The 23,990-nt window shown below is 37.7% G+C and overlaps 1 pseudogene; it reads right to left on the reverse strand.

Annotated features, from left to right (window-relative positions):
- Nucleotides 1-14,794: 14,794 nt before the first annotated feature.
- Nucleotides 14,795-22,762, reverse strand: LOC136229919 (early nodulin-like protein 1; annotated as a pseudogene).
- Between the last annotated feature and the right edge of the window lie 1,228 nt (nt 22,763-23,990).

Here is a 23,990-nt window from a genome sequence, read left to right on the forward strand (position 1 = left end):
TTTGGGCTTAACATTATGCCATAGAAACTGCCCTATTTACCTTGAATCGAGTTCCAACCAAATCCTCCAGTTCCACACCATTCGAACTGTTCGTTGGTAGAAAACCCATCTTCTCCTTCATGAGAATATAGGGATGTTCAACATATGTCAAGCGTATTGTGTCAGATAAATTAGATCCTAAATCTGACAAGTGTTTCTTTATTGGATACCCAAAAGAAACCATGAGATATTACTTTTATCATCCAGATGAACAGAAAGTAATTGTATCCAAACACGCAGTGTTTCTAGAGAAAGAGTTTCTAGAGGAAATACAGAATGAAAGCGTAGTTGAGCTTGATGAAGTTCAAGAGGAATCACATGCTGAAACCGCGAAAGAGGAAGTCGAGCCCAAACCTGTTTCACTAGATGAAACACAAATTTCATATCCCACTCATAGAAAGAGTTCGTTAACTCCCAGTTAGATATGGTTTTCTAGTGGGAGATAACGAACCGGTTCCCGTGTTAGACGATGAACCCGAAACCTACGAAGAAGCTCTTGCTAGTCCAGAATCTAAAGGATGGCTTAAAGCCATGAATTCTGAAATGGACTCCATGTATACTAACCAAGTGTGGACTTTGGTTGATCCACCCAAAGGGAAAAAACCCATTGGCTGCAGGTGGATCTTCAAGAAGAAGACGGACATGGATGGAAAGGTTAGTACCTACAAAGCTAGGTTAGTAGCGAAAGGATATCGTCAAAAGCAAGGAGTTGACTATGACGAGACTTTCTCTCCAGTAGCAATGTTCAAATCCATCAGAATATTGCTTGTAATTGCCGCTCATTTTGACTATGACATTTGGCAAATGGATGTGAAAACAACTTTCCTAAATGGAAACCTGCTTGAGGATATATACATGATGCAACCTGAAGGTTTCATATCGAAGGATGCAACCAAGGTTTGCAAACTTCAAAGGTCCATTTATGGACTTAAGCAAGCATCTAGAAGCTGGAACAAGCATTTTGATGAAACCATAAAACAATTTGGTTTCGAACAAAACTCTGAAGAGGCTTGTGTTTACAAGAACACAAGTGGGAGCTCAGTCGTTTTCTTAGTACTATATGTTGATGATATACTACTTATGGGAAACGATGTTGCAATGTTGCAAACAGTAAAAGTTTGGTTATCATGTAATTTCTCCATGAAAGACTTGGGAGAAGCAGCTTATATCTTGGGGATTAAGATCTATCAGGATAGATCGAAAAGGTTGCTTGGACTATCTCAGTCTACATATATTGACAAAGTCCTAAAGCGTTTTGACATGCATGAATCGAAAAGGGGTAACTTGCCAATGGTCCATGGCGTCAAGTTATCAAATGATCATTGTCCTAAAACGGACAATGATAAGAAACGGATGGCTGTATTTCCTTACTCCAGTGTGGTTGGTTCGATCATGTATGCCATTGCACTAGACCTGATGTGGCGTTTGCATTGAGTATGATGAGCCGATATCAAGGGAATCCAGGATTTGATCACTAGATGCCGTCAAGAACATTATTAAGTATCTCAGAAGAACTAAAGATATGTTCCTCATGTATGGACATGGAGAATTGAAAATTGAAGGATATTAAGATGCTAGTCATCTAACTAATGAAAATGATTATAAATCCCAATCAAGATACCAGTTTATCCTGAATGGAGGCTCAGTCGGTTGGAAGAGTTCCAAGTAAGGAAATGTTGCTTTCTCGTCAATTGAATCAAAGTACATCGCAGCTATAGAAGCAACAAATGAGGATGTTTGGATTAGGAGGTTCATAACAGAACTAGGAGTGGTGCCTGACATTGTGAATCCCATTACTCTGTACTATGATAACAATGGAGCCATTGCACAAGCAAAGGAACCACGGTCTCATAATGCATCCAAACATTATCTCAAGTGATATCATCTCATTAGGAAGATCATAGCCAGGGGAGATGTGAGAATATAAAAGGTTCCTACTGAGGACAACATTGCAGATCCGTTGACCAAGCCATTACCACAAAGAGCTCACGATAAACATCTTAGTTCTTCCGGTATTAGTTTCAGAAACAATTGGCTTTAGTCCAAGTGGGAGAATGTTGGAGTTTAGTGTCCTAAAGACAATTGTTTTAGGATATTAATATTAATGAATAAATTGTTTATTTGATCATTTGTTTAATCAGATATATAGCATTAAAAGTAACTATATATAAAGGCACAAAAATCTTTCATAAAGAAAGTAACCCTAAGTTTATTTTAGTAGTTATAAAGTGTTCATACAAGCATGAAGTGAGAATGTACTTTATAATAGACCAATAGACTTAAAGTTAACCTAAGTCAAGTAATATGTAAGGGGTTGACATATTACTGTTGAGACTTGTATGTAACAGTGTTTTCTATCGAGACAGAAAGCTGATCTCACAAGCTTTAGATATTCAGATATCTAGACAGTTACATGGATCCGGTGAAGGAGTTCATTAGGATTGGGACCCAACTTGAGATAACAGAATGGATTGATTTATCTAATGTGTCAACTGTTCATCTCATTGGTATTAGTAGGTATAACTAATCCTCAGACTCAAACATTCGTTAATTAGTGATTCTGGATTATGAAGTCTGATACTTTGATTTCGTGCGAGCACGATCCAACAAGTGAGAGTCTGGGGTGTGTGAGAGCAGGGTTGGGTATCACACAAAGTAATTGCAGAATAGTTAATGTCAGATTGAGCATTCGTCACTCCCGATAAGGGGGAGATATATCCAAATGGCCGCTTGTGGTGAATTGACTGAAATCCTTGAAAGGTGATAGAGTTAAGAGTAGAAATGAACATTTCACTTAACTTATCTTTTCAGAGTGAATTCAACCTGTACAAGTAAAACCAGACTCTTTGTTATATGTAACCTTGACACGTTCCATCGTTATAAGGAATTGACTGACATGATATAGTTGATGAAGGATCGTATTGTACTGTACCTAATGCAGAAAGGTTAACGTCAGTTATCAACCTGACTTCTTAATTGCTCCGGGGGAATATCATAGGTTCTGCTAGTAACAGCTCGCGACGGTATTCCGTTTTATATATGTTGGAATTATTCGTGATGAATAATTTCAAAGGATATATACGGCTAGTGCCAATAAAGAACCTAATGGGTCGCATATGGGACTTGGAATCGGAGGACGAAAATGTAATTAGTGAGACATGAATATATGGGCCGAAATTTATAGAATAATTAGGGATAAATTAATTTGATTAATAATTATAATTTGATTATGGTTGTGAATTAAATTAAAGGATTATCTGATAATATTAATTAGAAGTTTTTATGTGATTGAAACGCTAATTAATTATTGATAGGGGTATTTTACCCCTATCTTTTAGCGTGATTTACGGGTTGATTTTCTATAAAATAAATAAGTTTAATTATAAAAATAAAGTGTTTTTGATAAAATAAAGCAATAAAATTAAATCTCGTACTTTCAGTTTATTTTCCTCGTTTTTGATTAGTTTAGGAAATAAAAACGTTAAGCTAACTCGGCTCTCAAGTTTTGTATTTCAGGTACGAGAAAGGAGCAAAAATCCACTCCATACGCGGGGCGTATAATCCTCTACGCGGGGCGTGAAACATGGTGTCGGTAATGATTGCCTTATCTGCAGAAGCCATGTGGAACTGACTCAGCATACGCGGGGCGTATGCCACTCTATGCGGGGCCTATGACACATGTCGGAAATAATTGGCCTAATCCTGAAAGCCAGACTGCATTGTCTCCCAGAGTCAACTCTCCATACGCGGGACGTAAAAGGCAGTTCTTCAACGTAAAAAGATCAGAGACTCTTTTACGCGGGGCGTACTTCAGCTATGCACGGCGTAAAAGCACCAATTCAAGCAATAAAACTTCAGAGACTTAAACACGCGGGGAGTACAATCCTTTACGCAGGGCGTGCTTGAGACAACAAGACAACGAATTGGTCCACATGCAGGAGATTTCTGACGGAATGTTGCTCCATACTTGTGCTTTGTGAAATTACAAACTTGCCCTTGCTTGATGTCTATATATAGGAAGCTCTTGAACTTCATTTGATACCAAGAAATAATTTACACACTAGAGAGCAAACTATACTTGTTTTGTTACTTGTTGTAGTATAGATTCAATTTTTGTAGCTAAACTCTCCACCTCGAGAGCTTGTTCGGTTGTTTTGGCATTCCATCGAAGTTCCGCTCCACCATTCGTCACCAAGCTCGAGAGTTCCACCTCCACGACCTAGGAGACGGCTTTGAGTCCGGTTAGCTAGTTTCAAGGGTGGATTCTCCCATTTTACGTGCTAATTAGCTTGTACTCTTCCTATGTACTAGGCTTGGTTGTATCCCATTTATATACATTTCATATTTATAATTTCATGGTTTATAATCTCTATTTCCCTTTACGTCTTAGTATTTGCTACTTGTTTTGATATTGATAATTGATTATTGTGTAGGAGAACGCGATTTACGACGCCATTCGGGTTATCTTTAAGGAGTTATATAGGTGTTGCGCTACCGGAAGTGACAAACCAGAAACCGTAGGAATTGACAAGCCACGGAACTTACGGGCCCTTGTTTCTAATTCCCCCGCATTAGACACACATTGACTAGGAATTACGTAGTCTAAGTGCTTCACGGGTCGGTCCTACTATACTTAGTCATGTTTGCAAGAGTAAATTCTTATCCGTATACATTTAGAGTCATTATTTATCACGGTTATAACTTATCAATATTCATCCCACTTCATAGGGTTTTAGCTACACAAATCTGAGTCGCCAATAGTTAGGATAATGTGTAGTTGTATCTTGCTTCACCCCAAAGTAATCGCCGCTTAAATAACATACGAAACCAAGTCGTCTAATACTTGTAATTATAAATCCCGTGGATTCGATACCCGGTCTTAACCGGATTATTACTTGATACAACGGGGTACACTTGCCCCTAAGTAGCCGTAGCATCTAGTAGAGTTAAGAACATTTAAAAGATCACATCTATATTCATAGCACATTCACCGCAATACACATTTAATCGTCGTAGGGAAAACTCTACCTAGGCGCGCACGCTATCAAGTTTTTGGCGCCGTTGCCGGGGATTTATAATCTCCTACAATATTAGACAAAAACGTTTCATTGTTAGTTTAAGCATTCTTTTTGTATAAATTGTTTATATATACTTTGACTAACATTATTCTTTCTTGTTGATAACCTTTTATACTTCTTTTTACTTTATGCACACCCGATCGAAAAGTGATTCTCTTATTCCTATTGATCTCGAAATTGAACGTACTGTTTGTAGGATTCGAAAAGAGAAAATGGCAAACCCCAACGCCGAGGTCAACCAACCCGACGGAAACCAAAGGCCACATATGAACAACGTCCGTGGGGGAAATGATACGCGTTCGATGATGGAAATCCTCGCTCCGCATCGCCCCTAGAATCATAATGGCATAGTCGCTCCCACAATCCCGGCCAACACATACGAGATCAAGACCGGAATGATCCAATTGATACAACAATGTGGTCAATTCGGAAGGGAACTCCATGAGAACCCCAACGAACATTTGGATAAATTTCTTATGTGTGCCGATACCTCTCGGCAAAATGGTGTTCCCGTTGAAGCTGTGAGACTGAAATTGTTTCCTTTTTCATTGACAGGACAGGCGTTGGAATGGCTACACTCACTGGAGGCGGAATCCATCACGTCATGGGAAGAGCTCGAAAAGGAGTTCCTTTCCTACTATTTTCCGCCGTCCAAAACAGTCAAGTTACGGACCGATATCACATCCTTCAGGCAGTTGGAATGCGAGGCCCTTCATGCAGCTTGGGCTAGGTTCCGGAAGTTGCTCCGAAACTGCCCCCACCATGACATCCCAAAGCACGACTTGGTAAGCACTTTTTACCATGGGTTAACTCCCACTAACCGTGCGACTATTGGGGATCTATTTCGAAAGTCAGCTAGTGAGGCCTACGAGCTCATTCATGAGCTCGTAAGGAAAAGTGTGCAATGGCAAGAGGATCGGCTTGCTGGCCCGTCGTGACACCAGACATTCACTGTGGAGAAAGAGGCTCCGAAAAGCTCCATAGCTTAAATGAACAAGAAGCTTGACTCGTTGATCGCCCAATTAAGCCTCAATAAAAGTGTGCAGGTCTTGATGTGCACTCACTGTGGTGGAGACCATGATGCGTTTAATTGCCAAATCGGTAGCCCCTTCACCGGCGATGCCGAAAACGTAAGTTATATAAGAGGTAACCAAAGGTATAATTCCCATCCGAACTCCTATTCTCACCACAATAATAATAATAATAACGGCGGATGGCCTCGGTACCAACACCCGAACTTATCATATGGCAATAATAATAACGTGTTGAGGCCCCCATCCGGCTTTGAGCAAGAATTTCGGGAAAACGGGCTCGGGCAATCACAAGCCGCGCCCGGCAATCGAAACGCTCCACCTTCCAATAATGTACACGACCAATCGGCCACGTCCTTATTGAAGGACATATTAACCCGTCTTTCCGATAGCGAAGTGTTTTGTAGGGATCTTAGCTGCCAGGTGGCCCACCTAAACCGTCAACAACAAGAAAGGCCACTAGGAACCCTCCCGGAAAACACTGAACAAAATCAGCGAGATAAGAATAGGGAATCCGGGCAAGTGATAACGCTCCTCAACAATAGGAGTTCGGACCCGTCAAGCTCCAACGCGGACGTCTTGCAATAAGCCGCCATATAAGAAAGTCGAGCTACTTCGACTCAAAACGTAGCATCGGTTTGAATTCGTCGAACCACTTGTCTATATGTATTATAAACGTTATCTCCTTTCTTTATTTTGCATTATTGTCTTCATTTTTACTTTATTTTATTTTCTCCCTTTTTCTTTTATTTTCATAAAATCAACAGAAAAACAAATCCCACATTAATCCAAAACCCTTAAAATACGCGGGGCGTACAACCCCTTACGCCCCGCGTAGTTGTGTGTCTGCCCCTTTTTACTTAATAAAGGACACACTACGCGCGGCGTACCTGAATTTGCGCCCCGCGTACGTTTTTCCTAGAACAAGCTCTTGTTTAATAAATTCCATGTAGAGGACACGCGGGGCGTACCCTAGGGTACGCCGCGCGTATCCTCGGGGGAGTTGTGAATCACAACTCCCCATGGCAACTTCCTCTCTCTCCAACTTCCCATCACTCCTCTTCCCTATACAACTTTCCCACTTCCACACTCCACCTCCTCTTCCACCCAATCAATTCCCATCCTTTCAAATTCAAATCTCTACCTTCCCTCCATAATAAATTTTCATTAACTACCCCCTTAATTACAAATTAATAAAAATTAAAAAAGAGTCATAAATAAAACATAAAAATCAAAAAAATCAGAAAATTACCAAAAAACCACAAAAATCCTTCATCTCCCGTCCGCTTACGCGGGGCGTAACCCCAATTACGCCCCGCGTCTCCGCCATTTTTGTCATAAAAAAGGAGCAAAAGGTCTGATACGCGTGGCGTAACCCTGTTTACGCCGCGCGTATCTCACCGATCTTGCGTAGAATAACATCAGGGGAGGGATACGCGTGGCGTAGCCCCTTTACGCCCCGCGTACCCCTCTGGGAATCCGAGCTTTGCTTGGATTCCCCACTTCTCCCCTATATATATCTTCCCCTTCTCCCCTTTCCTTCCTCACAACTACCCCAATTCTTTACAAAATTCATCTCCCACTCCCTCTTCAGTCCTTCTCCTTTCTTCCTCATATAATCATGACCCGAAGCAAACGAGCCGCCGTTAAGACCCCCCTAGACCAACAAATGCAAGCCCGTCGAGCTCGCACCACATGCTCCTCACGCTCCGCCCAAAATCAACAACCACCACCACCTGACCGGGAGGAAACTCCACCACTCACCCGCCAATACCGGGCCCCTTTTCATCTCCTCACCGAGGAGGAGGCCCAAAGGTATGAAGATCTTTATGCCGCCACTATCATGGAGCTTCCCTATATCCAATGAAGCGTGCTTGATCAATATGATTTAGTCATTCCTTTCGAAGCTCGCCTCCGTGCCCTCGGTTGGTACGACATCTACTCTACGCATCGGCGGGTGTACCCATCACTAGTGGTGGAATTCTACACCACCCTCACCTCTAACAACGTCCCCGGAGCCGCCCTCTTCAACTTTCGCCTCCACAACCACCCATTTTCCATTGACACTCAATGGCTCCAACACCATTTCACTTTCCAAACGGAGGGAGGCAGGTCTAGTTGGCCCGACGGTGTTGTGGCTCATGAGTTTTGGGCCTCCATTACGGGGTCCGATGACTATCACGTCTCCAACCTCCGCTCACCTATGACCTTGCCTATCACGTGGCTGTTCACCTCCATGCCACACCCGTCCGGAAGTGGGCCAAGCTCGATTTTGGCCACCTCGTCACCATCTTCGCCCTCACCACTCTCGGTGAAGCTGCCCTTGATCGCCTTTCGAGCCTTTTGCCTCGGCCCGTTGATAAGAACGCCTTTAAGTCTCTTAACCGTTCGACCTCCGCCCCGGGCGAGACCTCGGGGGCAGCCAACTCCAATGCGGAAGGTGACTCGGACTCGAGCTTGGGTCTCAATTTTAGTCCTCCACCCCTTCACGACATCAATGCCCTTTACGCTCGGTTGGATATCTTGGAGGATAACCAACGTCGTGATCGGGCCCATTTTGACACCCGCTTCGACACCATTGAGGCCCAACAACATGAGGACCGGGCTCATATCGACTCTCGTTTCGATGCCCTCACCGCTTCATTCGCTTCCTACTTCAACCTCCATGGCAATCCACCTCCACCTCCACCATAGTTCCATTTCCTTTTTGTTTTTCATTTTCTTTTGATGCTTTGATGCTTTAATGTTTTGATGTACTCTCTTTTTATTTTCTAATATATTAGTAATTTCCGTACTATTTTTTTGCGTTTATTTTCGCTGTTTATAATAAATCCACGCAGGGCGTACCCCATGGAACTCCCCGCGTACCCCTCATTTTCATACTAAAAAAAAAGTTCAGAAACTCAAACACGCGGGGCGTCCCCTATTACACCCAGCGTATTTGAGTCTCTAACTCCAAATACAATAAAAACACCAACTTACGCGGGGCGCCCCCGCCATTACGCCCCGCGTATTTGAGTCTCTGACTCAAAATGCATTAAACATGCCGCCCTACGCGGGGCGCCCCCCTGGGCACGCCTCGTGTAGGGCCTCTTACCACTAAGGGTCTTCTTCCTTCCCTTCCTTAGCTTTATTTTTGTTTTTTGTTTTAGTTTCTTTTTGCGACGCCCTTGGAATAGGCGTCATTTTAAATAACGCGGAGGGACGTGCAACCCCGCACTTAATGTTTGTTTTGCACTACCAAAAACAAAAATAAAAATTTAATAACAACAAAATAATTAAACTAATTTATTGACTCCTTTAATTTTTTCCAACACGTTATCCCTCCTTCGGAAATTAATTAAAGTTCTGTTATTTGTCATCAAAAATAAAAACGTCGGAACATAAAGGAATGATTCGATTAAGAAATTTTAGTCTTGATCTTAAAGTTAGGGAATTTGTGCAAAGCTTAGGTTAGTACTAAACTAAGGCATTGAGTTTTAACCCAAATGTAGAGTCTTAACCCAAATGTTATCTCCATAATGAACTCTAAAAAGATAATAAAAGCGGGATAGTTGAGAATTTAGCGAAAACTTGATAGTACACAATTTAAACCCGAATCTTTGTGAGGTATTTTTGAGCCTAAAAGAGTTCGTACGAGAACTCTAATTCTTTCACAATTTTTCGAGAGCTTTGACTTCACTTGACTTATAGAATTTGCATCCAATACCGGGTTAATTACACTTATTTATGGTAAAAACGCAATAGATGATAAACCGAACCCACTTAGGCTAATTTTTCTTAATTTATTTTTCTCGTTTTCATTGAACATTAGGAAACCCCCTCGAGCCTATTAACCAACTTTTTTTTTTGTTAATACCCTCTTAACATTTAACCCTTTTTCCTCTTGTTCACTTACCGACATAATCAAGTGCACCCGAATTACCCGAAATAAGTCACAGCCTTAGCAAATGAGCACCATAAGTTCTCAAAATATTGTTTTTGTGCCTCTGTCAAAACAAAGGATACGATAAAAATAAAAAGGCATTCTCAAGCTCCACCCGAGCAATTTTGAAGTACGTCTTGTAAAATTCGCCAAGGCCGAAATAAGCAATGATACGGTGCAATTACAAAACGGTATTTTTGAACTCGAGTTTCTTTAAACTAACCACTAAAGTAGCCACCCACATTACAACCCCCCTCCGGGTTCATTTTTAATATTGCCTAACCATATTTTAGGAGGAAAAACCCGGATAAAAATGCAAATTCAACATGATTTCAAGTAAGTGCAAAGAAGAGTGCTAAAACACCGACCCACCTAAAATTGAGCGTAAGAGCGAAATCCCTTGGTGAGGTACTATCGGGTTCTCAAAAGATAATCAACCCCCGTTAATATTGCCTACTAAATCTTGATCATGGAGGTTTCAAACAAGTTTTTGTACTCAATTGTTTGCGTAGGTACTTACCGAAACCTGTGCACAAAACCATAACTTTGAAATCACGCACTTGGCAAAACCAACCTTCGGTTTGTTTCTTAATTTTCTCAATCCTTTGTCTTTCGATTTCTTTTACTTGAGGACAAGTAAAACTTTAAAGTCCGAGGAGGTTTGATCGGGGTATTTTACCCCTATCTTTTAGCGTGATTTACGGGTTGATTTTGGATAAAATAAATAAGTTTAATTATAAAAATAAAGTGTTTTTGATAAAATAAAAAAATAAAAATAAATCTCGTACTTTCATTTTATTTTCCTCGTTTTTTATTAGTTTAGGAAATAAAAACGTCAAGCTAACTCGGCTCTCAAGTTTTGTATTTCAGGTACGAGAAATGAGCAAAAATCCACTCTATACGCGGGGCGTATAATCCTCTACGCGGGGCGTGAAACATGTTGTCGGTAATGATTGCCTTATCCGCAGAAGCCATGTGGAACTGACTCAGCATACGCGGGGCGTATGCCACTCTATGCGGGGCGTATGACACATGTCGGAAATAATTGGCCTAATCCTGAAAGTCAGACTGCATTGTCTCCCAAAGTCAACTCTCTATACGCGGGGCGTATCACCATATACGCAGGACGTAAAAGGCAGTTCTTCAACGTAAAAAGATTAGAGACTCTTTTACGCGGGGCGTACTTCAGCTACGCACGCGTAAAAGCACCAATTCAAGCAATAAAACTTCAGAGACTCAAACACGCGGGGCGTACAATCCTTTACGCATGGCGTGCTTGAGACAACAAGAGAACGAATTGGTCCACATGCAGGAGATTTCTGACGGAATGGGCATTTACGCGGGGCGTAGACCAATTTACGCGGGGCGTATCATGGGATTTCTGCACCAAATAATGTTGCTCCAAACTTGTGCTTTGTGAAATTACAAACTTTCCCTTGCTTGATGTCTATAAATAGGAAGCTCTTGAACTTCATTTGATACCAAGAAATAATTTACACATTAGAGAGCAAATTATACTTGTTTTGTTACTTGTTGAAGTATAGATTCAATTTTTGTAGCTAAACTCCACCTCGAGAGCTTGTTCGGTTGTTCCGGCATTCCATCAAAGTTCCGCTCCACCATTCGTCACCAAGCTCGAGAGTTCCACCTCCACGACCTAGGAGACGGCTTTGAGTCCGGTTAGCTAGTTTCAAGGGCGAATTCTCCCATTTTACGTGCTAATTAGCTTGTACTCTTCCTATGTACTAGGCTTGGTTGTATCCCATTTATATACATTTCATATTTATAATTTCATGGTTTATAATCTCTATTTCCCTTTACGTGTTAGTATTTGCTACTTGTTTTGATATTGATAATTGACTATTGTGTAGGAGAACGCAATTTCCGACGCCATTCGGGTTATCTTTAGGGAGTTATATAGGTGTTGCCCTACCGGAAGTGACAACCCGGAAACCGTAGGAATTGACAAGCCACGGAACTTACGGGCCCTAGTTTCTAATTCCCCCGCATTAGACACGCCTTGACTAGGAATTACGTAGTCTAAGTGCTTCACGGGTCGGTCCTACTATACTTAGTCGTCTTTGCAAGAGTAAATTCTTATCCGTATACATTTAGAGTCATTATTTATCACGGTTATAACTTATCAATATTCATCCCACTTCATAGGGTTTTAGCTACACAAATCTGAGTCGCCGATAGTTAGGATTGTGTGTAGTTGTATCTTGCTTCACCCCAAAGTAATCGCCGCTTAAATAACATACGAAACCGAGTCGTCTAATACTTGTAATCATAAATCCCGTGGATTCGATACCCGGGCTTAACCAGATTATTACTTGATACGACGGGGTACACTTGCCCCTAAGTAGCCATAACATCTAGTAGAGTTAAGAACATTTAAAAGATCACATCCATATTCATAGCACATTCACCGCAATACACATTTAATCGTCGTAGGGAAAACTCTACCTAGGCACGCATGCTATCAATTACCCCTAAGATTAATTAATTATTAATTTGATTAATAATAATTATCTAGATATAATTAGTTATTATTTAGATAATAGTAAAGTGTTTATTTAATTATCTAATTAGGAATCCTATTCCGAATGAGATTTCAATTACTTAATTACCTAACACAACTGGGATTACGGTTTTGAGAAGTCTATAAATAGACTCCATAACCCCAGATTTCGGCCAACACAAATAAGAGAAGGACGAATCGTTCCGTCGTCGTCTCGGCTAATTTACTTTATTTCTTACTCCCTCTTTGATCTCGTATCGATTTCTGTTAGGGGTAATCATTGCGGTTGCTATACTTTAAAGGTTGATTCCTGATTAGTTTTGTTTTTCTGTGTTGAACAAAAATGTTCGTTGCTCACGAGTTGATAATAAAAAGTTGTGGGCACTTCATTTGCAACGGTAGATAGTTCTTCACTAAAGGTATTACCTTCCATCATTCTTTATATGGAATAACAATTAACAGATCTTGGAAAAGGAAATAGAAAATTTTTTATTATTCCACTACGCCTAGGCTTGTCTATTTTCCTTCAGGGTGTAACAAAATGTAGAGTTCAATGGCCATACCGGGAAGAATTGAAGTTCAGTGGCCACAATGTGAAAATGGATATAGTTCAGTGGCCATGGGTGTAATTTCCCTTAAGACAATTATTATAATAGAAAGTTAAACATTTTGAATCAACAATGAGGCCTTGATTATTTAAGTTTTGAATTTTTTACATATCTATCTATTATTACTACTATAAAAACAGTAACCTAAATTAACACGTGGCAAGCTAATACAACTAACCGTTTATGCAGTCTATAAACAGTTTCAATTGAGAGAAAATTTACTGCTCTCTTGTAGTACATATGAGGTGGTACTTCGGACCAATAGAAAATTTACAGCACACTAAAATTAGATAACTCACAATAATTATAATAATAGATAAAAAAAACGTATATTCTCTCTTTCTCTTCCACCCACTCCCATAGACATAATCGACATCCACCGTAGTAGCAAAGAGATTCTGAAACTAACTCAGGTGACTAAATCATCTCTGAAATTGAAAGAGAAAGGAAACATGTTGGAATCCCTTCCAAAAACTGAAGCAAATGTCTTATTACTTGGAAATTTGAAGCATAAGTAAAAAGAAAATAAACATTAATGTGTGAGGTGTTTTGGGTTAAGCTCAATCTCAATTTTAGGCCACAAATTCATAAAGTGTTGGGTTCCAAATAAATTACAGTTATAGTAGAAAAATTCATCATATTTTAATTAATGAAAAATGTGTCAGAGCATTACAAACCGGTAACCGAAAAGGAAAAAAAAGATGTATATAAAAGAAAGAGATAAGGTGGAAAAATACTCTCAACGTTTATATTCAGGAGCAATTTTACTACTAGCGTTTAAAATAGTGCAATTTTACCTAATATTAACAGTCAAGAGCAATTTTAAAGAGTATCGGGGAAAGGAACTAATGAAAGTATATATCTCCTCTAGGGCTTTCTATCCGCTATGAATACATTGATTGGGAGATAGAAAATCCAGGTGTGGGGTGTAAAGAATAGCTTAGCAGTTAATTTTTAACCGTGGTTAAAAGAAGGATAAATATTTTATCTTCCTTGTTACCGTTAGGAATAGGAATAAGCATAACCTTCATATATATAAATGGGTTTTCAGAATTAAACGCAAGAGTGATGGGACTGTTGAAAGATTGAAAGCTAGATTAGTTGCAAAAGGTTACACGCAACAAAATGGAATTGATTTTATTAACACTTTCTCTCATGTTGCAAAAATAACTACCATTAGAGTCATAGTGGCTTTAGCAGTAGTAAATGGATGGGAATTACATCAGCTCGACATCAATAATGTGTTTCTTCATGGAGATCTTGTTTAAGAAATATACATGGCAGTTCGAGAAGGCATCTCAACAAGCATTCCTAATGCCGCGTGTCGATTAAAGAAATCATTATACGGGCTGAAACAAGCAAGTCGGTAGTGGAATAGCAAATTAACAGAGGCATTAATTCAGTTACAGTTTGCTCAATCATCTGTTGATGCATCTTTTTTCGTTAGGGGTAAGGGAGATGATTTTATAGCAAACAATTACATAATGAGACAAGCCCTTTTATTTAATTACTAACTAAAAATAACATACAGTTTCTAAAAAAAATATATAATAAGAAGAAGAAATTTATTCAAATAATAATAATAAATCTAACTATATCCAACCATGGTTATCCAATGCCAGACTCACCCCAAAACTAGTACCCAAAACCACCTTCACAAAACCATCAAAGCCCTCAGATCCGGAATTGACCAATTGTTGCGGCGGTTGAGAAATCAAACCCATCGGACTCTCGGTAGAAGACTCGGCAAGCGGCATAGAAGGAGAAGTGATCGGTTGAGATGACGGAGACTGCACGTGAGCATTAGGGGAAGAAGGTTTGGATCTTATAGCCATAACAATAACATGCAATTTCTTGCTCTTTTTGCATTGATCAGAATCGCCGGAAATGAAGTATAATGGGCCGGAATTATTAAACTTAAAGATTGAATCGCCATTAGTTAATGATTGTTTAGGGGTTTTGGTGTTGCATGATTCAAAATCCTCTTTACTCACTATTAAAACTGAGTATTCTCCTTTCTTATACTTGAAAACTGCATATAATGATAAAATTAATCAAATATAGTCAAGCAAAAAAAAAAACTAGACTAGTTAATAACAACAATAATTACTATATCTCAAATAGAAATAAGTGGAAAAAGAGAAGAGAGATGTACGAAGAGTATCATTAACTTGAAATTTGCTCCTATGAGGCCAAATAGTGTAATTCCCATAAGGGTTCAAAATTCACTCATCTTTACCTCCATCATTTTGGTAATACTCATATATCTCAAAAAATGAACAGAATAATTAAAATCAAAGAATAAATAAATCTTTAAAACTCCATAATAAAGTATAAATAAAATCTGGCAATCAACTTGTAATTCTAGGTGTAGGAGAAATTAATTTTAATAAAGCTCTGAATGTGAGAAGGAAAGGGAAGGGATGGTGAAACTATATATAGGAAGAAGTGGGTTAATGTTACTGTTGTAGAATATATTTGAAAATATATGGAAATAAAAAATATATATAGAAATATATATTAAATTAATAAATTAAGGTGAATGTATTATATGGTAAGAGCAAGAAAAGAATTTTAAAGTGTCCTAATAGCCCTTCAAGTTGCATAAAATATTCAGTTAGCCTCCTGAACTTGCGTAAATGTAATCAATTTATTACTCGGTCACCAAAAAAGTAAGTTAAATGCGGAAGATGTATTCTACGTATTTTAGAATATTATTACATAATTCAAAAATTAATATATTAAAAATGAAGTTATTGTTTGCTCAACTATACAACTTGTCTTCTCTAATCTAAGAGTCGTATATCCCGATTTCGGTCATTTTACTTTTTTTTAAGACTCATGTAATACATCTTCCGCATTTAACTTACTTTTTTTTTGAAACTGAGTGATCAATTGATTATATTTTGTACAAATTCAGCAGGCTAACAGAATATTTTATGCAAGTTGAATGAGCTATCTGAACACTTTGAAAATTCAAAAGACCAATCAAGCTTTTTAAACAAATTTCAAGGGGGAAATGATATATTAAGCCTTAATTTAAAAATCATTAACTTCTCATTAGCTAGTGATATATCAATAATTGAGTTTAAACTATAAAATTTAGAATACATATACATAAATTGTGACCCTTTGGGACATCCGATACAATTGGAACTTCAATATACTTTTACATTCACATCTAATTTTTATATTAATCAAAGATTTAAGATATATTATTATAATTAATGGCTCAATGTATTAAAGTAAAATCTTTTTTAGCAAAATCATGAAATAAAAAAGTAATGTGTTAACCATACATAGGTTTATTAACCATAGATTAACAGTTAATGTTAACTTAGCAGTTAATGATTAGTCAGTTTCAAATTAAATATAGCCGTTAGACTCAAATGGTTATAAATAGCAGTAATATACTGACTATGAAGACAACTTCTTTTTATTAAATAAGAATCGTCTTTCTTAATTTGTATTTTAAATCGGATTTCAATTCAGATTTCTTTTTATTAAACAAGAATCGTCTTTCTTAATTTGTCTTTTAAATCAGATTTCAATTCAGATTTCTTTTTATTAAACAGGATTCGTCTTTCTTAATTTGTTCTTTTAAATCGGATTTCAATTCAGATTTCTTTTTATCAAACAGGAATCGAGCATCAGAGTGATTACGCCGATGCCTCATGACACCCGACCTCAATTCGGTATTCAACACATAAATTATTTCCAAAACTTAACCCCACTATTTGATCAACAACAAGAAGAAATCGACACAAATTGGGAAATAGAAAGCTCAGTTTCATATCACCAAACCCCAACAACAACAATTCCAGACACGGACGACGTCGTTTCGTCAGACACCCATGGAAAAACCCTACACCGTACATGATCATGGTCAAGCTACCCAAACACTTCATCTTCTTCCTCCCCCTTCTTCTTAATGTTAACTTAGCAGTTAATGATTAACTGCTAATCTATGGTTAATAAACCTATGTATGGTTAACATGATGGTCCATTAATATGGGCTTGAATGACACCGGCCTGTTATCCTTCTACTGCCGAGAGAGGGAGGTGTTCGCTGCTCTGTGAAGCCAGCCTCACGCGGTGCTCTCTACTTTAAGAGTCGTGAGATCTAAGCCATTGTCCAACTCATAAAGATCAACTCCGAGCTTGAAATGGACGAGCTAGAGTTAAACCACAGCAAGTCCAACCCATTGGGCCACAACCATGTTACATCATAATAATACTTCAAACATGTAAAGTATAAAATTCAATTGTAATCATTCAATGTGGGATGTACTAAAGAAGTGAAGTGTGTTGGTCCCTTGTTTAGTTACAAGTATAGTTCCAAGTGGGGGGGGGGGGGGGGGGGGTTAGGAACTATTTAAACTTTTTATGCAATTAGGGCAGACTTCTTTTTCTAAGGAAAAAGGTTTGAACAGCGGCACTGAGTAAACAGCAAGATACTGGCTTAGTCAACTGGTGACTAGGTCAGTTTCTTAGCTTGAGTCAGGAGATAGCACTTAGAGTCTATTCCTGAGCTCAGACGTTCAATGCGCACAACTCAACTTGACCTCTTTACTTGGTCAGTTTTGATTATTTAAAGCAAGCAATATAAATAAGGAGTTAAGGTAAGAAATACTTCACTCAGCAGACTTATCCAGGTTCGGCTTCTTCTAAGCCTACGTCCTGTCCCTGGAACACGTTCCGAGATTTCAAATACTCTACTGAGCTCTTTAAAGGTAGAGCCTCAAACCTTTTACAATATCAGCAATTGAGTATGACAAGAGTACCTTCCTCTATACTTCTACTCAATCCTAATCTCTCGCTGAGTACTTAAAACCGAGTACTCAGCCTCTCCTTTCTAACTCTAGAAATGATAAGTGTTTTGTCCTAATACAAATATGTGCTAAGACACTTTAGACGATTTACAATCACTCTAGACTTTTACACAGATATGAGAAGTGTAGTGTAAGAATTTGCTTTGCTTCTTGCTTTGCAGAACTTGTGTAGAAATTTGGTCAACGTAACTGCTTGATCAAGTTCTGTGTCTTGTGAAGCTTGTGATGGCACTATTTATAGAGACATCTAGGCATTCGGTCATTTCGAATTTCGAAATAACCATTGGAGGGAAACGACTATATGTCGTTGTCATCCTGACTTACTCAGAGCTCTTAGCCAATCACAATCGTGTATCTTCTGTCATCGGTCAGCTCAGCAGATGGTCTCTCCTTTTATGGTAAGGTCAACTGGACAGCATACTGTGTCGTCTGAACTTTACCAAAAGAGGAAACACTTTGTCTGAAAGTTTTCCTTTGCCAGCTGCTGTCTTGTATGCTTTGTCGAGACTACTCAGCAGCTTCATCTTGAAGTTGTTCCCGAAGGTCTTCTAGATCCTTCCGTTTGCTGAGTTGTGATTTCATTCAAAACGGCAACGTCTTGACATACGCGGGCCGAGTGTACTGAGTTGTTTGACATGGGCCTTGGATTCCGTATTGGGCTTGGGCCTTTTGATTCTTATGTCTTATAACATTTTAACTCAACATTGAACAAACACATTAGTAGAAATAAATCAAAGCATTTAAACTTAGTGTGTTTAGAATATGTATTTTAATTATACTTAAACAATTTTGTCAAATCAAAATTATGTGGAAAAGTTTTTCAACAAAGTGAAGTTCATAGTTTTGAGCGAACTGCTTCTATTGGTAATACTAGAGTAAATACTTGTGCAGTACACGGGCCTCGATCGAGATGTATTTTTCTAGTTATAAACTCTTAAATTTACAGATTTATCCATTTATAATTTAAAATAAATAATAGATTGATATATTATAAATTCTATTTTCTTGAGTCAATGTAGGTATGTATAATAGCTTTCTAAAATTCATTATTTTTTTTATGAGACCATGATTTGTTTTATTCAGTACAAGGTATTTAAACAAACACAGTAAATTACAAAAAATAAAAAATAAAAATAGTACTTTAACAACTAATTTTGAATGTCCATATAACTAAATTATTTATAAATAACGATTTTTGGTCTCTATTTCCCTTTTTCTGTAACATAAACAGAACATATACACATTATAGTTTGTCCTATTATTTTAATATTGTTGCGTTAAGTATCATTTTCTTAATTTTATTTATCAATTCTCAATTTTCTATTCAATTCAATTAGTTTTAAGCAACTTTTAAATTATTTATTTATTTTTACATCATGAATAATTAGCAATATAATAATTTAATACAAACATTAAGTAGAATAAAAAAAAACTAAAATGGGCTCTAATAAAATAAACAAATGAATAAAAAAACTAAAATGGTTATAATAAAGTAAACAGATGAAACGAATGATAAAGCCAAATAAGATCAACAATGTTTAATGATATCACTAGATGTGAAATAAAATTGGCAGTTGGAGGTTTCCACCTTATAACAACCCAAATTATTCTTGAATAAGGAATAAAGGAAAATAAATAGAAATAATGGCAAACCATTATTTCTTCTAAAAGAGATATTTATGCATGATTAATGTGGAATTAATGATAATTAATGCAGGGGTGAATATGCAAATAATGAGGAAAAGGAAGGAGTTTCTAGCATTATGCCACACCACGTGGACCATGGCGAGATACGCCATAACGAGATACGCCCGATGAGAGCGAGTAATGGAGACACGCCATTGTTCTCAAGGAGAGCGTACATACGCCTTGACGGATCCAAGAATACCAAAAGACGGCTTTATTACCATCCATGAATGGGAATAAATACAATTAAATGGCAATTAATAGCCATTAAGGGGGAATAAAGACTTGACTGTTCGAATACCTCAACTCTGAGGGTTTTAGTGATAAATGTTGGGATTAATGGAGAATTGATAGCAATCAAAGATGAGTAATGTCACAACTCTTCACCTGCTTCCCTATTAATGCTGAACCTTATAAATACCCCAGCTTCCTAGGATCAAAGGTACACTTACTGATTCTCTACTTTTGTGCTTACAGTTTATTCTCAGAAATATTACTGACTTTGGCATCAGAGTGTCCCCGGCCGATCCCAACGGCGCCTCACAGGGAAGTGCTCCGATCAAGGATTTTTCCACAAGTTATCAATTGGTGCGGTGAAGGTGGATCTCTAACAAACAGAAGTTCACAAAATCTTGATTGTATAGAGTTTCACAAAGAACAAAATAATGAAGTCAACAGAATAGAAATCACAATCTCAAACTTTGGCTCAATCAGTACAACAAATTTGTCCAAAGATAGAGTTCTCCATATATTGGTGGGAAAGAGTTTTCTATTAAATCTGGAATTTTATGATGAAAAAGATAAGTTTCCTCCCCTTTCTTATTCCATTTTTAATTAAAGAAAATTGAGATCCCTCACTCTTATAAAGTGATATGAATATCATTACATGTTATTATGATAAATCTAATAACTGTGAAAGATGAAGTCATAAACACAAATTTCATTAAATCTTGCATGCTTACTATACCCTCATATTTTTATGCATGACAAGTGTAATATGATATTATCATTGAATTAGTACAAACGCATGTATAAGACCTGTAATCTTGGGATTTACACAAAAAATCATCCATTCAATGTGATTTTGTCATTTGATATTAAAATATCATAAAAGGGCTCATGTAATTACAAATGATTTAGATCTGGTCGGTCTTTTGGATGAACATGCATATAACTATTAGAAGAAATTACAAAAAAATCATATTTGGTTTTTTGTACAATTCACCATATATATATGGCTTTTCTCCTATATAGTACTTTTAATATCAGAAATTCATATTTTTAAATATTGTTTTTTCAAACAGTTATTTCATTCCATTTTTTTTACAAGGATGTGTCTATTCATATAAAAACTGTTTATATGAAATTGTTAGAATTTCTCTTACCAACACAAGAGACTTGAAAATATTGAGTCTATTTCTAATTATCCTGTAATTGTCCCTAACTATTAAGGCCATTATGAGTTGATGAATTACCAAATTGGATAAACAAAACTTTCATGTCCTGAGCTAACTACAAAATAGTGCAAGTGTCGGTTTCGGATCAGAGCATTAATTTATGCGAAATTCTTAAGATATACATGAGAATTCCTTAAAAATTGGAGGATTGTATGTGAAGGTAGGTGAGAGTGGATTTTGAGTAATTTTCCTTACGCTCCAAATTGGAGGAGAATCATGGTACATGTATTTTTCTTCCAAAATTACCCTTTCTCTTTTATTTTATTCGCACAAATGAAATAATATAAGAGTAATTTTATATATAACTATATTATTAAATCATCACTTACGTTTCTTTAATTACACCTCATTCAAATGAGGCTTTAATGATCTCTGAATGCCATTAATGTATGGATGCACAATATTAATTGCAAGTAAATAGCAACGATGTAAGATATCTTACCCAATATAGAATGTCATAACTTTTATGACGTTTAAAATAAATATGCTATCTTGGATATTAATGTGCACTGAAATACAAAAGGACATTATTCTTAACACATTCTCATTATGGTTACTTATTAAGAATTCATTATGATATTCATGTGCAGTAGCAATCTTTATGGTTATGACCGTTATACGTGATATTATTATTAAAACAAGCACGATTAAAATTCTATTATGAATTTGTTTGACATATAATATTTACTCGGTTTTATCCTTTGACTAAGTTCATTCTAGAGTCAGGGACCAACGTGAAGGAATTATTAAGTTGATTCCAAGATGAACTAAAAATTCCATAAAGAGAATTGCATCATACATGATATTTGCCAACAAGGCAAATGCAAACATTCTTTTGCTATGAAGTATGTTCCATGGATCAAGTCATTGATCCTCCAAGGTAAGTGAATATAGCTTTTATGACTTACCACAATCTTTTAATAATGGACAGAGTATGCCCCACTTCTGGAGTTCTTTCAGTGCTAACCCACAGGTACAAGGGAGTTGCTAATACTACAACCAGTGCAAACACTGATATGAAAAATAAAGCTCAATCCAAAGAAGTGTATATGCAGAGTCACTTTAGAAAAATTCCTTGACTATGTCATTGGCCAAAAAGGAGTTAGAGCAAATCCACATAAAATAAAAGCCTTGCAAGGAAAAAGGTGAAAAGAGCGCCTAAATAAAAGCCATGCGTGGAAAAAGGTGAAAAGAGCGCCTAAATGAAAACCCCACAATGGGTGAGAAAGATCCAGAGGTTGAACGGGCGGATCATCATACTAGAAAGATTGTCAACAAGCATATCGAGGTATAAAACAATTCCTAGCAGAACCACCATTGATAAGCAGACCAATCTGAAGGGGAGACCTGTATTTGTATCAATCTGTCATGGATAAAGCTATATGCACCGTGGTTATTCAAGAAGAAGAAGGTCAGCAGTTCTCCATCTATTATGTTAGCAAAATGTTGAAGAATGCGGAGACAAGATATTCGAAGCTAGATAAAATAGCTCCCACGGTTGTGACAATATCCATCCGCATTAAACCATAGCTCCAAACATAACCTCAACATGATCGCGATCAAGATCAAGAGCCGGCTTCACCATCATGATTCAACATTGAACACACGAATGATGAGATTGAAAGGCGAGTGCATGCCGCTCTGGATAGATAAGAGAACAATGCAGAAAGATACGCCATCCAGTTAATAGGAATTCGCCATTCACAGCACAGATCTTGAGGTACGAGGCAGACATAATGTTTAAAGCTTCTAACTTGCCACAATATAAAGGAGAAGAGTCAATATAAATGGGACATTACATATCCCGAACCCAAAGGAGGGGAGCATGTAACCGTTGGAAGAAATGCCAAAGCGTACTACAGGTTGGCCACCACACTGAAGCTTACTGGGAGCTGGCAAACTAGATAGCTTTGTCCAGAATAACAAATAACAAGTTGACAAGCAGAAGACAGATCCCAAAAATAAATTCAAAAGTATCATTAATGTCATAGCAGATGGACCAGTGTATCAGCCACCCATGGAAAAAGCAAAAATATCCGCTCTAGATAAAACATCCCTCCATTGCTCCTTTTGTAGAAACAGGTCCAGTAATCTCTCCACATGCAGATGCATTGGTAGTAACAATGACGATTCAAGGATGGGAGATAAAATAAAGCGAGTAAAGACACAGGCAGTTCTCGCAATGTCATCACCAAAGGTGCATTCGCCAAACTAAAGCTTGATCCGATCCAAATAGAAACAACCATTGTTGACATCATTGGAGTGACGGGTCACACTATCCAGACCAAGGGCCAGAGGTTGCAGCCCTAATTTCCATCCGTCGTCTGACAATGTACATTCCCACCAGCAAAGGAGGAGTAATGATTAGCGGGAACCAAAAGGTGGCTAAAGAGACTTATACTCGGCGTCACTATCAATCCGCCCACAATCCAAAGAGGACGAAGGTGAGAAATATTAACTTGTCACTACAGCTTTGGGTGACACAGAAACGCTCCTTATTGCTGATGGAAAGCGGGTGTGGATCGCCAAAGGATTAAAACTTGAGATCAAAGAGGATGTTAAAAAAGTTCTCATTGAGTCTGAAAGCATATTTACATAGGAGAATGAGATCCCCACAGGAGTAAGCCCAGATGTGATTACTCATAAGTTAAACATCATTGAGGATGCGGTTCTAGTTGCTCAGAAAAGATGGAACCATGGGCCTAAAAATCAGTATTTTTACATATTCTTATATGTGCATTAAACTATTATAGTATCCTATATTTTATAATTTATTCTTTCTCGCCATACTTCTTATATTCATTTGCCTAGCT

This window comes from Euphorbia lathyris, chromosome 5 (assembly GCF_963576675.1).
Source record: "Euphorbia lathyris chromosome 5, ddEupLath1.1, whole genome shotgun sequence".
NCBI classification, from domain to species: domain Eukaryota; kingdom Viridiplantae; phylum Streptophyta; class Magnoliopsida; order Malpighiales; family Euphorbiaceae; genus Euphorbia; species Euphorbia lathyris.